Below are 17,874 nucleotides of genomic sequence, written 5' to 3'. Positions count from 1 at the left end.
AGAGCCATGCCAGACTTCTGCAAAAGGCTGTCCAGAGCAGACCTGAGCTACCTTCCTTTTCACACAGACTGGTTGCCATTGTTTGCATGGGGAGTCCTTTTCTGTCTGTGCTGATTCAGCCTGGTGCTGAAGTGCACAAACTGCTCCTTCAAGCTCAAATGCTCTGTAAAAGCTGGCTCAAGCAGTGGCTGCCTCTGCTAGAGGGTGAGCATGTTCACAGAGGCTGGTGGACTCTGCATGGAAAAACTAGACCCTAAAACTGGCTGACACAGAAAAGCCAACCCACCACACACTTTAGTGTAGTGGAGGCACATTTGCAATGATCAAGCTGACTGTTGTCTGGATTACAGCTCTGAGATGAGAGAGGCCACTGTGGTATAAACATCTGTCAAGAGTAGATGAGGTCTGCAGCAGAGACATTCCCCACAGGTTTATATGATTTTCAAGGACCTGAGGCCAATGATCTGTTTTCTGCTTCTCAATGATTTCACAGAAAAGCAACGTCAGTGATCTCATGACCCATTAATAAATAATTCCTCCAAACTCCTTGGCTGAATCACACTTGTGTAATGTGCAGGATGAAATCAAGGGGAATAGCTTCCTCCAAGAAGTTATATTGCAGCTCAAGAGTATTTGATAAGGCCATCCTGCAGAGATTACAAAATCCCCTGTGCTTGGAAGGGAGGAGAAGGGGGGTCACAGTCCACAGTACAAATTAGATCTTGGAAAGTACCTTCTCTGGATGTCCTGCTTAGCCAAGATGAAACTTCCCCAGCAGTTGGTTCAGTTCTGCTGGATGAAGAGATACACATCCATTCAACCCTCAGAAGCTACGACTAGCCCTCCAGACATTCCTGGCTTTCATTGGAAACCAAGTAGATTGTGTCTACACTGTTGATTTCCACCAGCCAGCACAGCTTTGCTGCTTGAGGGCATGAAGCAGGGAAACAGCCACGCAAGCCAAACATCTCATAACATCTCATTTTTGTATCTGGCAAATTTGTTCCAAGGGGCTGAGCTTAGAGGAGTACCACAACTTCTTCCCCTCCCTGTCTGACTGTGGTGCTAAGGAGACTGAGTCATCCATTTTTCATGTGGAACTCCCCGTTATTCCAAGAAAAGGCCATGCTTCCGGCATCCCTTGGCATGTGGGTTTCCATTCATCTGTGGATGTCCAGGCAACATGCCATCCCCACGACAAAATGGCTGCTGCTTAGTTCTTCTGCTATTAGTTCATCCCTTAGGATTTTGCTAAATTTCTCCAAGTATTTTGGACAGTCTGAGTAGAGAGCACTCAGTGTCTGGAGGTTTTGCACTGTGTTCAAGTCAAAAAGGCTGCCTGTCCTTTTTCCTTGATTCCTGCAAGTTCTGCACAGGGCAGGACAGAATCAGATGCTTTGCTGCTCTATATTTTCAGACAGCAGAGGTGTATCTGTTCCCATGACTTGTCAGTGGGCTCTGTTAGCAGGAGTAAAAGGTGAGGGAACACAATATCCCCTCTTGCCTCCTGCTCGAGAGAATATTAGATGAATAAATACTCCAAGGCAGGCCAGCCAAATCAGGGCCAGCTGATTTGGAGAAGTCAACTGAAGCAGACTGGGTGGTCATCAAGTGGTCCCCATGCTCTGGGGAGCACATAACACATCACTTCGTGGTGGGATTTGCTGATATTCTCCTTGGTGTGGACAAAACTCCCCTGTTTCACAGAAGGTGGTAAACAAGCCCTGGACCTCGTCCCTTAGCTCCAGGGCATACAGTTGCAAAGCTCCTCTGATCAGTGTGGGAGGAAGGCCTCCACCCTCCTTATGGCTGCCCAGTAATGATCCCCAGCTGTAAGCCTCTCCCTTCCATGCTGGAAACTCAGACTGGCCTCAAGGGTGGGGCACAGGCTGTTTAACCCTTTCACTGGACAAATGGACAGATGGATGCGTGGATGCTCCCCAGCTGCTGCTGATGCACTGGGAACCTCTCTCTGCTGGACTGGCTGGCTGGGTTGCCAGAAAGGTGCTGAAAGGCTGGGGCTGCAGAGGTGTATGGGTTCATGTGCCAGGGTGAGTAACGATGGTTTTGCTTGATCCCTGCTCGAGTATGCCCCAGGGAGCAACATCTTCCCTGGACTGATGGCTCTGCAGGCACAGGAGCGTGACTGGGAGGTGTGCTGCTTGGCAGGAGGATGGGTTCTCCCCAACACCTTCTTCACAGGGCTGTTCCCAGTGGCTCCTTGGCAGTGCCATAGGGCTGGGGGTGTCCAGCCGGCAGACATGCAGGTCTGTGGGTCTGTGCAGGGGGCTCTCTTCTTCCACAGCCTGGTATCCCGGCAGCACCTGGCACTTTGGCTCCAGTTCTTAAGCAGCTTTTGTCCCTTGGAGAAGGTCGGCAGCAAGGAGCCATCTCTGGCTGGCTCTTCTGTGCAGGCGAGTGGCCAGTTGCTGGTGTGATGCCTACGTAGCACCGGACCACGGAGATGGGGCACAGGATTCCTGAGGTGACAGGGTGAAGTGCGGGAGTGGAGCGGCGCTGGATGGTGAGAGGCTTTCTCTGCTCATACAGCTAATAGACTAATTAGCAAGGAGCTCGAAACTTGGCTGTGTTTGTTGTCAAATGCAGGCCCCTTTCCAAGTGGTGTTAACAGCCTTTCCTTTTCACTCTGCGCACATTGTACAGCCAGGGCTTTTCTGCTGCTCTACAGAGGATTCTTCTTTTAGTAATGGATATAGGCTGAATAGCTGTTGCAGCTATAGGTGACACCAGGGTCAGGAGCGAGGGGTGGCAGGAAGGGGGCAGGGTCCTGGGGCTGGGAGAGCAGTGGGAGGCTGGGAGAGGGGATGGAGGGGGCACTGACCCAGCCGTGCGTATTGTAACATGCAGCTGGGCTGGGGGCAGCGTGGGGCTGTGGGGACACTGCAGGCTGCCAGGGTGGATCGAGGTACTTAGCCAGCTGAGCTTCCCACAGACCTGTGATGGAAGGGAGGGATGTCTATAGGTGAGAGAGGAGTGCAGGTGGAAAGGTGTGTTTCTAAGCTAAAGGTGTTGCTCCTTGTATGGCTCCTTGTGCCATTGGTCCACTTCTAATTAAGATGCATTTAAATTGTTTAAACGATTCCTTTGATAAACACTCCCCTTTCACACAAGAGACAAAAAGTTCACAGAGGCGAAAGGCTGCCGGCACTGGCAGGACGCTGGCAGCGTGTGGGCGAGGGGCGGGCGAGCTTCCCCTCCACCCTGCTGCCAATGCAAATCTCCCGGCGCAGCTGAGCCGGGACCAGGGGAAACCGGGAGGGTTTCCGCCAGGTTCCCACAAGCCCAGGAGCTGTGCCTGCAATCACGTCTGCCCGCAGGCAGCGGCCTTTGTAGGCGCCCCGGCTAATGGTTAGGCACTGCCGGCCGGAGCAGGGACGCTCGCCATCCTTCCATCCGGACACCTGGCATTTCAGTTCACTCCAGTGCCCGAAATGATGTGCGTCTGACTCTCCAAATTCAGCTCCTCCTTAGGAATGTTGTCCCTTGGTTCTCCCTGGTGTGCCTGAGACCGAAGTGCCTGGGGGCTCCTGGGGCTGCCCTGTCCCCAGGCCAGTGCTTTTTGCAGGGAAGGCAAGGGAGGGAGATAAGGGCTTTGCAGGAGTTTGCCTGCAACCCCAGCTGGAGGCAGGGTAAATGCCTGTACCCCTGGCTATCCCTCAATGCTACACAGTGCCTGAAACAGGGTATAATTCACACCTTCACCACACACTCAAATACTGCACCAGCCAAAGCGAGGTGAGCACCTGCCAGCAGCCTACAGATATTATCTGGGTGTCACGGCAAATATTAGGCACAGGACCTGGAGCAGGCCCAGCCTCCCCCTGAGCTCCATGAAGACTGCTTGCCCACCACAGGCTTGCCCACGGCAGGCTTTCCCACAGACATTTGTACTGACATGGCACCACTCCTGCTGTTTTCTTTGGATTGAGGCCAACTGCTTATGGAAAAGCAGCTGAAGCAGCACAGACAGCAGGTAGCACAGAGCTGGGCTGGGGGAACTGTCCTGCCAATGCAATGGCTCACTTCCCTGGTGTGGCACAGTGTGAGTTGCCCAAAACCTCTGATGTAGGATGGTGGTTTGGCAGTCATGACTTTGTGACAAAAGACACGACTGGAAGAGTTTGACATATCCACACTCATTCATGTGATGCTTGGAGCCAGAAAAGGCTTCTAAACACATGTCTCCTCCTGCTGTCAGAGATCCAGGAGAAATGAACTCCCTTTAATAGCAGCTAGGGGACTTAATATCAAACCAGGTATTTGAGCCCTCTTACACCCTTGCCACTTACTGCCAGGCTTTTACCTCTGTAAAATCTCTTTGAAGATCATGCAATGAGTACTCCATGCCAACCCAAATTTAGCCAGCACGTGGCAGCCTGGGAGCTGGTGACAGTGTGTGGAGTGTGACTTGCCACCACATCATGCTGGCTGTGCTCGTCTTCCCCAGCTGAGCCACTGACCCAGCTGCAATGTGGCCAGAGACACTTCTGAGATGGCTGTGCAGACAGCCGGGGTGCTGAGCACTGGCACTGACAAACTCAGGATGTCTATTTAGGCCTCAGGGCCAAAGTTTTCCATGAGCATCAGCTTCTAGCCTGGAAAATAAGTTTGGCAACAGGGTCAGGTTTCCAGCTGAGAAGAATGAATGATCTCACCACCAACTAGACTATTTCCAGAGTGACATTTCCCTAATGGAGTGCTCCAGTGCTAAGCTGCTCTGAAGCAGCACTGGTGGCACATGGTGGGGCCAGGCTGTTTCCCTGTGTGCCAGCTCAGCTTCATCATTTCCTTTGCTTATCCCCCATGTGTTAGGGATTTCAGTGCATACACCTGGCTTTTGCATTTCCAGCTTCTTTCTATATTTGCCTCTCTGGGTCTGGATGTCTCCACCAGTTTTCTGAATTCTGGTAATTCCCACTCATTCATCTCCCTCCTAAGATCTGTTTTAAATTCTCTCATCTTTTAATTTGTTGCTCATTTGGTATCCAGGCCTAGAGGTTGGGCAGCCGTGGAGGGAGTCTCTGGTCCAGATAATTCTCAGTTTAAACAACCCCTGTAATTCCCTTTAACAAGCTCTTCCCTTCTGGTCCTTTCAATTTATCCCTTAACTTGTCTTCTTCTTTCTGCCCCTTCCCTTATCTGACCACACCACTTCCTACACTTTTCATACCTGCTTTCTACTCATCCCAGTTTCCCACCTGCTACTTCTTGACCCCTCTTTTTCCTCTTCCACAGTGACCTGCTTGCTTCCCCGTGACAGAGAGGTTGCCATGTCACCCCAGCACTGTGCCCAGTAGTCTGGAATGAAGTCCAACACGCTTATGTTGGACCTTGCTGTGCCTTGGCCAACAGGCCAAGATGCTTTTCCACTAGAAGAACAGAACTGAACAGCCCACATTTGGAGAACTCTCCAGAGCTGGTTTGGACCCAGGAGCTTGGACCTTGTTTGCATGTCTATCCATCTTAGCTGCTCTGCTTGGGCTACCTGGATCAAAGGCTCGCTCTTCCACACTGAGTGCTGCAAAGGCAGTTTGCAGGATGCAGTGAATGAAGAATGTGATTAGATCTGCCTCATTTGCCTCCATTGAAGGGAATGTGGTGGCAGCCCATCGCCAATCTAGCTTTTTCCAGTTTTACAGACACATAATTACTCATCTGCTTCAAGAAACCTGGGTTATTATTTGGCAGCCCCTACTTTGCCGTGACTAGAAGTATGAATTATAAATCTGCTGCGCACATGACGTGTTAGGTGGCATTCAGGCATGCTTCAGGGCAGGGGTGAGGGGCAGGGGCAGAGCCAGGGCCTTGGGGCTGGGCTAGAAAGCCAAAGTGAGGACACAAAGTTGAAAAGTGCTGCCTTCACACAGCAGTTTTTATGTGTCAGGCCTGCTTATAGACTTAATGCTCTTAAATGCTTTTGCTCTCTGATAGCCAGAGGCTGGATAGTAGCCTTCTATGGTGAGTAACTGAGAAATGAATAAAATATTTACAAGCATGATTGATGTGAGCTCAGAAACTGGTGTTCCTGCCTACCCATGACATTTGCCTCTCTGCCCACAGTCTTTTCTGTTTTCCCTGGCAAAGAGCCAGGGCTCTGTGACAATGCCCACTGGGCTGGTCTGCAAGTGACACCCAGCAAGGGAGGTAACTTGCTGCCCAGGAGCATCTCAGTACCCTGAAAAGGCACCAGTTACCCCCATGTCCATATGCTACTGCTTCCCCTTGGGTTTGTCTGCTGCAGGATTAATATCTTTCCCAGAGGATCTCAGCTGATGAAACCTGTCCCCTCTGAGGAGCAGTTGTTTGGGTTGGAGATCCCAAAAGTGTGCAGATGGAGATGCAAATGGCAGAGAAACACAGCTGACAGGCACTGGCAGCAGAGTCGTGACCCACAGGAGCTGCTGTGCATTCTATCCCTGCATAGCTACACTGTTGCCACCTCCCTGGAGAGCAGAAGTGCTACGTGCTCTCCAGGACGTAGGGCCGCCTTGGTTGTGGCATTGGTATATTAGTCGTGCCAAGGGTGGGTTTGACTAATCAAGTTACTACGTGCCTATTGTCCAGTGTGTGATATTCCAGGGACTTTCCGACCCCAGCGGTGTCACCCACGTGTGTGGAACTGTTACTGACAGCTGCTGACTCATGGGTGCAGCACACCAACAGTCTCCAAAATATCTGAAAACCTCATTCATTTTCAGGAGATGAGGAAAAGAAGGAGACTAGGACTTAACTCCCAGTTGGTCTGTGACATAATGCACAGAGGTGCACATAAAAAAAAACATGTCTTCTGAAATGCTCCTCTGTGTCACTCCCTTCCCTTCCCTTCCCTTCCCTTCCCTTCCCTTCCCTTCCCTTCCCTTCCCTTCCCTTCCCTTCCCTTCCCTTCCCTTCCCTTCCCTTCCCTTCCCTTCCCTTCCCTTCCCTTCCCTTCCCTTCCCTTCCCTTCCCTTCCCTTCCCTTCCCTTCCCTTCCCTTCCCTTCCCTTCCCTTCCCTTCCCTTCCCTTCCCTTCCCTTCCCTTCCCTTCCCTTCCCTTCCCTTCCCTTCCCTTCCCTTCCCTTCCCTTCGTATAGGGGAAATTGTGTGTGAGTGTGGAATATGAATGTTGGGTGATTTGGGGAGGCATTTTTGAGTGGGGAGTACAAGTGAGACTTCCTTTTACTCCTGAATTGGTGGGTGAAAAGTGGGAGCGGGGCAGGACGCTCCCAAAGAGGGATGCAGGAGGTAGCCAGGATGCAGGGGGTTGAGTGCTCTGTGGGAGCTGTTCCAGGCTGGGAACCGCTCTGAAACTGCTGACACAGGCAGAAGGAAGCAGGAGCAGCAGCAGCGTGATCCCCAGCACGGCATCACACACGGGCCAGCGGGAGGAGGCGTGTGGCCTTGGGACAGCGGAGGTCACAATTTCTCCCTCTTAAGTCAAAACTGGCAAGCTGGCCAGTGAGATAGAACCACACACCTGCCCGCTTGGGAACTGCGAGCACCTGGATGGCAGCGGCCGGGGATGTGCGCGGTGGCACGTGCTGTCCTTGGGGCTGGTCGGGGACAAGCAGCCTGTCACCCACCCGCTCCCCTGCTGCCCGCTGGTGATGGGGCTGGTGCGAGGAGCCCCCGCGGCCCGGCTGAGGTCAGGGCGGCTGCCGGCCCAGCCCGGGCGATGGGCACGGCCGCGCGTGTGCCCGGCCCCGCTCGCAGCAGCGCGCACGTTGCTGGCCGCACGTACATGCCCGCAGCCCAGAAGGCCCTGGCAGCGGCCCTGTGTCCCGGGCTCCCAGCCGCCCCTGCCGTGCTCCTTGTCTGCCTGCCAGCCAGTGCCCCATTGGCTTCCTCCCTCCCTCGCTCCCTCGCTCTGGCTTTCTTTTTGCTTCTTTTTTTCCCACTCGCCCTGTTGCATAAGGAGAGGCGGAGGGCACAGAAAGAGGCGATGCCAGCAGTGAATAGGAGGCAGTAGGGGATGAGAGAAGGGTCGGGCATCACTGCTTGCTCTGTTTGGAGAGAGATGGGTGCTCATCCCACCACCACAATCGCTTCCAGAGAAGTCACTTCCTTCCCTCCTTCTGCTCTTTGTTTCACACCACAAAGGAGGAGCGGACGGTCTCTGTGCCAGGCAGGGAGCATGTCCCCCATGGGGGGGCAGCATGTTCCAAGCAGCTGCTGTGCCTACGATTGTGTCTTTGTCCTGGCTCCCACTGCCCAAAGCAGAAGGGTTCTGCTGCCAGGTGGGGCTGGGACCCCTGGGCCTCTGCCAACAAGGGCTAAGTCATTGCTTCCCCTCATTCCCTGTGTCACATCAAGGTCTTGCTGTGACACGTAGGGCTGGGTGGCCTGGCCCGGATTTTGGGATAGGTGGCTGACCCATCAGGACATTGTACAAAACACAATGGTGGCTGGTGATGAGGACCTCTGTGAAAGAAACATGGTCAGATGAAGGGGCCTATATGCTGGGTCTATATGTTGTCAACACAAATGATGGATGGAGGATTAAAAAACATCTATATGTTGTCAACACAAATGATGGATGGAGGATTAAAAGGGCCACACCAGGACCCTTCTGGACATTAGTAGTGTGCAGAGGTTGCTTGCATTCGTGTTTCTTAGTGTCCCCTGTGATATCCAGGATGATGTCCCTCTCCCCACTGTTCTTTCAAATCCCCATCTCTCCTCCACCTTGCACCATGTTCTTTTCCCCCAGCTTTTCCAGCCTGAGTTCTTTGCACTGATATCAGGGAAACCTACCCCTGTATTGTTATGACCCCAGAAAGACAGAGGTACTATGGCAGACTCTTGGCCATACTGTGCAAAGCCCTCTGATGCATTTTTCTCCATTTCTCTTTTGTAGGTGACCCAGGACAGAAGACAACCAAGTGGACTCTTGACTCAAGGTTTGAGAGGTTATGAGTTTTGCTTTCATTAACCTGTGAATCCTGCTTACAGCAACTGTGGCTACCAGGCATCCCCAAATGGGTAATAATTAGCATTGACTCTATGATTCACAGAAAGCTGATCAATCTCTTTATTATATTATATTGTTATTAAGGAATCCATTGCTTTTATAGACAGTTATGATACACCTGGACCTAATTGGTCCTTTAATTAAACACCATCACCATTGGCTAATTAAGAAATCACCCTTTGCTAAACAAATCTCCATAACACATTCCACATGTTCACAACAACAGGTGCAGCAGGTTAAGATAAGAATTATTTATCATTCTTTTCTCTGATCTTCTCACAGCCTTTCCCAGAAAGGCCTGGGAAAGTTATGTGTTGCTCTCTGTGGCCAGAGAGCTGCTGCTACAAACAGCAGCACAATATACTATTTTTTTTTTCTTTCATTTTTGCCTTCCATTTATTTCATTTCCAGAAACTCTGTCCTTTTGAGTTCTCTGGCTGGGAACAGTGAACTCATCCAGACAGGCTCAGGTTCTCATGGTCCCTGCCCTAGACTTCCCAATCACCCTACTGCTCACAGTGAATCTCCCCCTGTTACTGGGAGAAAAGGTCAAGGGTATGATTGTTTTCTTTGCACCCTCTCATGGTGAATGTGTCTTTCTGACTGCACCCCATGGCATCACCTTCACTTGCCACGGGAATGTCTCCTCACATCCAACATGCCCACAGATGTCAGGGGGCAACTTGCCTCAGTGAGACCTCATGCCAGCAATACACGTTGTGCCAGCAGCCTCAGTGCACCAGCGAGACTCATTCCATGAGCTTGTGCTCCCTGTGCAGCTTGCCCTGGCCACGCTTACAGTGCTGGCCCCCACAGCCAGCCACATGCTGCTGTCACCTCCCCTGGTGCGTGTCTGAAGGAACTGCTTAGTGACCTTGCCCATTTTATTCCTGACTTGCTTAGAAATCAGAGTGCCTGTTTTCCCAGACACACTGCCTTGTGCTGCCATAGCAGTCTTACACACACTCCAGCACTTGTGGGTGCTGTTGGATATAGTTCTGTGTCTGCAGCGTGGAGGTGCATTTCCCTTCCCTTACCCATGTTTCTCCCTTGGCATTTGTGCCTTGATTCTTTACCCCGAGGATATTTCCCCTGAGCTCTTTGCTGTTGGTCTGGCAGCAATTCCAGTCCCCTCTGACTATCTTGCCCATGGAGATGGTGACCAGTGAGGCCACAAGGGCTGACTAGGTGGTGGATGTCACAAGATCACAATGGGTTCCACCTCATTTTCTCCTAAGCCTGAGCCAGTCTCTCATTTCAGAGAAGTCTGTCCATTAACTCTCAGGGCTGGAGAGTGCAATTATGTGTGTTTATATAGCTTGAAGCTTTCTAACCAGCACAAGTAAGTGGTTTTCACCTTTTCATCCAGTCACTTCCTGTAAGAAAAGACACATCCTTTCTCTTTGAGTACAGATCTCACAAGTGAGTACAAACCTTGCACATGCCAACACTGGCTTTCTTCTGTCCTCATTCCTGGAGGAGAATCTCCTGGCCTGCACGTACCGTTGGCCCTCCAAAATCATATTCGAATGAAGAAAAATCTTTCTTCAGCAGAAAGTTTGTGCTTTGCTAACAAAAGGAAATCCTTGAATTTGGGATTTCCCAAGAAGTTCTTGGGAAACTTCTCCAAGTCCTTTTCTCTGGTACTGCAGGGGCAATGTGGACAGTGCTGATTTCTTTATGAGAGCCCAGCGTGTCTCTAGCCATGCCTGAGGCTGTGGGTCGGTAATGAGGCCAGTCATTTGTTTGGGCTCCTGTGGATAATTCTGTTAAGGCCAAGCACTCTGCCAGTGAGCTTCTTTTAAGGACTGATTTTCTTTTACACAGTCAAGACTCAGACAGCCTATTATTAACCTTAAAGCCTGATGGCTTGCTTTGCATTCCCATTCCAGTCTGTGCTTTCACTGATTCCAACACCCAGCTACTGCGCTTCCACACACCCCTGTTGTCTCCCTGCACTTGCTTTGAGTCCTGCCTCACCAGACTACCTTTGCCAATGTTGCACCTCAGTGAAACTTGTCATGTCCTTCACCCATCCGTAGAGGAGAGGCTCTGTGAGGACAGTGCTGAGTTTTCAGTCATCCTGTCCCAATTACTTGTCCCAGCAATTCCAGGGAGTAGAGAAACATGGCCTTGCTCTCCTAGATGGGTGAAGAGATGTGGCAGCAGCAAGTGGAAAGCCAATAGCAGAGAAAAAAAACTTGAATGCAAAGCTCCAGGGTGCCAGGCTTAGGTCAGGACAAATTCCACCAATCCTGGAGAACAGCAGGCACAAGTGTGTATTTTGCCCATACCCAAGCAGCAGTGTCACCACTAAAGGATGAGGGGCTTTGTTAACAAGGACTCATAATGAGGCTGTTCTTGAGCTCAGACCTTCTGCTTAAAAAGTCCCTCGATGTGTGAGGAAGCAAACAGCAGTGACCATAGCAGGGCAAACCTCAGAGACCACAGGAGGTCTGAGGGTGCCAGGCAAAAGAAGGGCAAGCCTTTGCCAGCATATCTCCGTGGAGAGGTGAAGCAGGCATCCAAAAATAGCCCACCCTGCTGCCAAGAGCAGTGAGCCTTTGATAAACAGTTTAAAAATAACCTCAGTGGGAAAGACATTGCAGCTCCCTCCATCAGAACTGAATTTGTGTCCTGTTTGCACTTCCATGCCCCTGCCAGCTTGCCGTGGAACATGTTGCTCATGTGATGCCTGCTGCCTGCAGATACTGGCCCTGGCTGGGCTGTGGGCAACCATGAGGGACTGGGAAGATGCTTGGCTATATTTTGCTGCTGCAGCAAGGGTTTGTCCTGGCTGGAAGCAGGAGCAAGGAGGCAGTTGGATGTGGATGTGCCTGGTCAGAGCTAAAAGGTGCTTTTTGTGTGGTGGCTTCCCATCCTCCTGTTGACATGAGGCGATGGCTTGTGTGGGTGTCAGGCAGAGAGGGGAAGTGCAGGGTGGGCTGCCACAGGAAACTGTAGTCAGATGAGCCAAGGGCCAGTGTGTCCTGGAGAATCCTTCCTAGGGAAGGGGGGTTTCGGGGACCTTCTGCTTTCAGTGCCCTCACCCAGCACTGGGACGGGAGTAGGGACAGAGAGGAGCCCTCCCTACCACATCTCCAAGATGCCCCTGCCAGCTCCAGGCCGTAGCCAGGAGATCACATTGGGATGCAGCCCCATTCCCACCTGGCTGCCCTGGGACAGCAGCACCTCTCTCTGGGGAAATTGGGATTTTGTGGGGATTTTTGTGAATCCCCTGGTGTTCTGGTTCTGCAGTGGGATACCTCAAAGCTCTGGTCACCTGCCCAGGAAGCCCTGGCACACAGGAGAGCAGCAGGGCTCACTGCACTTGTGTGTGCTGTTGGACATCGTGGCCGCAGTGCTGTATGGAGGGACAATGCTTATGACCCCCTTAGCCCAAGGCCATCACACACCCCCTCCTCTGGGTTCAGGACACAGACCCTGCCCTGCTCCCTGCCCCCTGCCCCAGCTCCCTGGCAAGGCCCCCTCCATAGCAGAGCCTAGAAGGAAAATGGTATGTACTGACAGAAAAATCTCCTACTTGGAAGGGTTATTGTATTTCTCTGGTGGGTGGGGAAGAGTGTGATGGAGGTGGGGCAAGGCAGGGGCCGACAATCCTTCTCCAAACGTTGTCACGCTTGTGCAGTGATCCTTGGAGAGCCCTTGTCGTTCTGCTGCCAGCAGGCAGGAGCCAATTAAGGGCAATTAGGGTGGAAGCGGAGAAGGCGCCCCTGTAGCTGCCACCAGAATGGCCACTGGGAGCGCTGGCACGGCTCCACTCTAAGGTTATTAGAGTTCTCCCCCATATTGTCCTTGGAAGGGATGCCTCGGAGCCGTCTGCTTGGAGCAGTGAGATGAAAGGGAGACACCCTTTGATGTGTTTGCCGTTCACACAGTGCCTCTGTGGGGAATCAACCCGAGCACTTTTGCAGCACCTTCCACCACTGTTAATCACCCAGGTGGGTTACCCTGGTATCTGAGGTCTGCCAGGGCACACATGGCCTCTGCCCCACATAGTGAATCCTTTTCCACCAAACAAAATGCAGCAGGCAAGAGCAGAGAGCAGCAATGAGGACAGAGCATCTGGGGCAGAGGGCTAGCCCATCTCCATGAGGAGAGGAAGGGAGGCATAGCCGACAATGTGGCCTGACTGGTGCCATACTGGCCATGGCTTGGTCCCAGGACTCTTCCTGGGTGCCTGCATGCTCCACAGCTGGATACTGGTAATCTTAAAGCCTCCCTCTGATCTGCATGTACTGCCATACCACATCAAACCATACGGAATGAGAGTGGCTGAACTTCTAAAAACCTTGTTACCTATTTTGTCACAGCATTTGCAAAATTCCCTTCCTTGGTCATCCCTTCCTCTCCTACAGCTCAGCTAGCTGAGGAACAGCAGAAGCAGAAGGTGGGGCAGCTCTGTAATGTGTCATGAAGACATCTACTAGGCTTGCAGGAGAGATGGTCCTTCCAGTCCCTGCTCTGCTGGCCTGAGTACTCAGTGCCTCTGGGCACCGGTGTCCTGCCAACACAAAGATCCCACCACAGCACAGAGTTTCCTAATGTGTTGCCCACAGCACCTTTATTCCCTTTTCCCTCTCCATTCTGTTTCTTGGACAGTCCCTCCCTAGGGGCCACACCTCCCCATCCTTATTTTCTCATGCTTTACTGCTTCCAGTCTCACTGTGCCCATCCTGTGTTGCTCCCTGCATTATTTTCACTGCCAGAGCACTACAGTGGAAGTGAAGCTGGAAGAATAGGTGCACCTTTTACCACTGGGCATGGGCTGTGGTGGGATGGGAGGAAGGTCCATGGCAACTCACCGTTTTCACAGCATCTCTGTTTTTCCTGCATCCAGGAGCTGCTGCTGGATGGACGTCAACTTTTTCTTGATGTGGAGGAGAGCAGGAACGCTGTCAATGCCAGGCATCAGTCTTTCTGTTGCAGACTCCAGGCATTATTGGTTTGGGCCCAGTTCTCCAAAGTTCTTTGCAAACTAAGTGGCTTTACTGAGGTGACCCTTTGGGCAGGTGCCGTGCTCTGCCACCCTCCCTCGTTGGCTGGATGGCCCCTTGCATCTCCCAGCCAGCCAAGCCTGTCATGCAAAGCTGCCATCTCCAGCACTGTACGCAGAGCACCGTGTGAACAGCAGGCTCTGAGCATGCTGCCTCACAGCCTCCAGTGCAAAGGTGGCCCCAGGGCACTTCCCATGGATTTTCCGCCCACAGGTGCCACCACCCTTCTGGAAGGAAGCAGTCGGCCTTGTTTTGAGCTGCTGCCTTGCAAATGCATCCTCTCTAGCACACATCTGCCTGACCCAGGACAAAGCAACCTGTGGCCTCAAGGAGTGAAACACAGCCTTGAAAACTGAAAGTGCTGTACACAGACAGAGCAAGTGATGCTCTCCACTAGCTCCTGTGACAATCACCTTTCTGCTTTTCAGTCTTTGTCAGGAACAGGAATGATCCCTATAGTTTCTTTTCCTGCCTTGTGCTGCCTTCACATCTGCTGCAGAGCAGAAATTAAAGGAGATGGATGCAGACCCTGGTCTGCTTTGTGGAAATATTTGTAGTATTTTCAGTTTAGGTAAAGGTCTTTCACTAACAAATCCTACCTGCTGACCCCAAAGCACATGAGATCCTCTCAGATTTTTTGCCATCATTCCTCGTGCTTTTGTGTTCCTTCAAACATTTGTTGCTTCAAACAATCCTCTTGGAAAAGCTTCTAGCAGCTCCGGAATGGGTCCCTGGAAACTTAGTGAGCTAGTTGCAATGCAGAGCTCAGAAGTGCTCTTTCCACATGTGCTACCTCTTGGAAGCCAAGGAGGCATTCCTAGGGCCAGGAAGAGAGAGTGTATGCCACCATGTGGCAGCAGATTCCCAAGTGTGGAGCTCAGGAGAGCTTGAGGCAAGCCCAGCTTATAGCTCAGGCTGGAGGAGGGCCTGGCCCTTGTAGGCAGAGCTTCAGCAAGGAGTTATGACCTTCTGTGCATGGACAGGGAGGTGCTGTACAGGCACCCTGTCCCATCTCCAAAGGCACCAGCCACCCCCTCTGTGAAGGTAAGATTTATTCTGCAATTGAGCAGCCCTGGAATTTACCATGGAAGACAATATTAATCTGAGAATTGTGTTCCAGCACCAAAGACTCATTATTCAGAGTGACAGCCTGCAGAGCTGAAAATAAACAAAGAACAAAGTCAAATCAAGTAGCTTTGGACAGAAACCACCCTGCCTCAAGGCAGAAGACGACTTCTAAGCAAGAGAGACAACTTCTGAGGAAGAAACTCTTTTGGAAGCACATTATCCCACTGATGCAAAGCTTCTTCCTTTTCTCTCAGAAGCAACCAAATACTGGCCTGCCAGGAAACTTTGGGTGAGATGGAGGCTTAATTTGATCCAGGCTGTTCTTATCTCATATATTTTCACTGTATTAAAAAAAAAAAAGAAGAAAAGTTTCTCATCTTTCTGCCAATGAAGAGAGCCCTAAATATCTGAAGTTAATCTAAAAAGCCCCTGCATTGTTTGTAGCCTGAATTTATGCTGCAGTGAGGACTCTGAGCTGTCACTCATATCAACAGGCTCTTGACTCTAAACTCAGCAATGGCCACTCAAGTCTTAGCTTCCCTCACTATTGCATGTTGCCTGAGGATCTGTTTATCCCCTAGGCTCTGTACTGCCCTCCTAGACAGCAAAATGCCTATTTCTGCCTCCTCAACAGCTCTTCCAGGGTGTTGCACAGTAACTGCTATCCTGTAGTCTATAAATACAGCACTGTCAGCTTAAAACAATTGAATATAGAGAGGAGTGGCATGGGGACAACTACCTAGTTGGGTTACTTGGGTATTTCATTCTCTTAAGTGCTACACTGAAATTTGAAGGTGGGAATGAAGCTATTGACAAGGCTGAGGTCTTTTGCTCTAGAGGTCCAGGTAGTCCAAATGGCCCTGTTCCCAAAAAACTTGGAGTAGATTTGTCCTGAGCATCTGGATCCATGCAAGCTACTGCTATATCAAGTTTTAGCTGATTTGGTTGTTGGGTTTTCCAAAATCTCCTATTCTTTGCTTTTCAGAGGAAATGTGTCTAAGAGGCTAGACCATGCTGGCAGACCTCCAAGACCTTGTGCTGATTTGCCCTGGTGGAGACTCCAACCCATTGCTGCTGTCTGGGAAAACCAGATCAGTGTGTCCTTGAGAAGAACATATAGACAATGAGAGTGTGCATGGGGAAAAATGGACCAGATCTACCTCTTCTGCTTCCCTCTGTGCTTGTGCAGGGTAGAGCCAAGCATCGACTTAGGAAGGCAGGATGAGCCTGTGGAAATCAGATGCAGCACAGAGGAGGAGGAGGAAGAGGAGGAGGAGGAAGGACATAACATCTTCAGTATCAGGATGGAAATGTGGAACCTCAACTTTCAAAGGTCATCCAGTTGGGCTCACACTCCAGCTCACATTGTCTGGAGAAACAGGTCTTCATACACAGAAACAAAGATTCAAAACAAATAAAAAAGCATTTAAAAGCATTGTCCTGCCTGGCTGCTCCAGATGAGTTTTGTACTGAATCTGGAGGCGCTTTTTTCCTGAAGTCCTGTGCTCCCATTATGCTGCCCACGAGCTGCATGGGGTCAGGGCTTGGCACCATGGGTCACCAGAGACAGTCACCTTAATCAGCTTAAACCACAGCTTGACTCAGGCCTCAAACTGTGCCACCCATCCCAAGGGAAGGTCTCTGAAACAGAGAGCGACCGCCCTGAAAATTCCTCATGTGGTCACTTTTGTAAAGTCCTGCTCAGCTCGGAGAGGGATAGGGAAATAAGTTAGTGGCATTCTGTCTCTAAAAAGCAGAATGTTTCAGCTGTGATTCATTTTGTCTGGGGATTTGGCCTATTTTGCTAATTTGTGGGAAGACAATTCAGCAGAATTGGTAACCAGTTGTTTGCTGATGGCGCCTTTGGGATGGAAGGTTGTTGCCTTCCACCTGGGAGACATGGGAGATACTATTACCAACACAGATTGGGGCACAGTGTCATTTCCTCCATAATGTCCTTGGAGATGTGCAGAGATGGGCCTCTTGTGTCTGTGGGGCTAGTCTGGCCGATTTTTTATTTCTTTCTTTGAAAGAGCAATAAACACCTTTGGACCGCCCCATGGAGGACTGAGTTGTAGCACATTGTCCTCAATTTGCCTTCTGCTTCCACTGCCTGTTGTCTTTGCTCCTTTGTGGCATGTGTGAAGATGGATATGTCTGTCCCAAGAAATTGTCTGCAGCCATTTTGCAGTCCTTTTGACATCTGACAGACCACTTGTGGCCCACAGACCACAGGCTGAGAAACACTGTATGGGGTGATGTCTACTGAGTTGCCTCCCAGAACTCAGGTTCTTTGAAACACATAAAAAGAAGCAGTTTCTGTCCTGGAAAAAACATTGCCTTGGGCAGACAAGCATGGGGGAGGCAAGGGACACCCCAGCCACCCAGCAGGACAGTCCTCCAGTCCAGGGAACTGACTTTCCCAGAGTTACTGTCAGAGCAGCCCAGGTGAAGATTTAGGGGGTCCCACTTGCAGCTGTGCTGTGACATGACATGGGGATGCTGGCAAAGGGCAGGCAGGTAGGGAGGCACAGTGTGGGTCTGTGGTGGGAGGGAGTAGAGGGGGAGGAGGGAGCTCCGCCAGCCCCACCACACTCCAGCAATCAAAGCCCAGCCTCTGTAATTAATACTATTTAGCCCAGGTTAGTAGCAGAGGAAAATGTCTCTTGTCAGCCTGGCTTTGCCCACTGGCCCTGATTTAGCAACATGAAAGCATTTTTTCTGATTAACTGTTCACTGAAGGAGATAAAAGAGATGACCATGAAATGTTTTCTTTAATGTGATGAATGTAAAGGGACTGGTAGAGCTGGAAAGGGTG

General features: G+C 51.1%; 1 long non-coding RNA gene across 1 annotated transcript in view; it reads left to right on the top strand.

Moving 5' to 3' along the window:
* Window positions 1-16,445, top strand: part of LOC128805602 (uncharacterized) — a 28,806-nt gene extending 12,361 nt beyond the window's left edge. The window contains exons 2-5 of the long non-coding RNA XR_008436493.1: window positions 8,857-8,899; window positions 12,794-12,932; window positions 13,832-15,345; window positions 16,042-16,445. This is a non-coding gene — a long non-coding RNA (uncharacterized LOC128805602). The remainder of the gene's footprint in view (window positions 1-8,856; window positions 8,900-12,793; window positions 12,933-13,831; window positions 15,346-16,041) is intronic.
* The last annotated feature ends 1,429 nt before the right edge of the window (window positions 16,446-17,874 follow it).

The sequence above is a fragment of the Vidua macroura genome, chromosome 3, assembly GCF_024509145.1.
Source record: "Vidua macroura isolate BioBank_ID:100142 chromosome 3, ASM2450914v1, whole genome shotgun sequence".
NCBI classification, from domain to species: Eukaryota; Metazoa; Chordata; class Aves; order Passeriformes; family Viduidae; genus Vidua; species Vidua macroura.
Note: the sequence above shows the minus strand (reverse complement) of the source record. Positions and strands in the feature narration are given on the sequence as shown.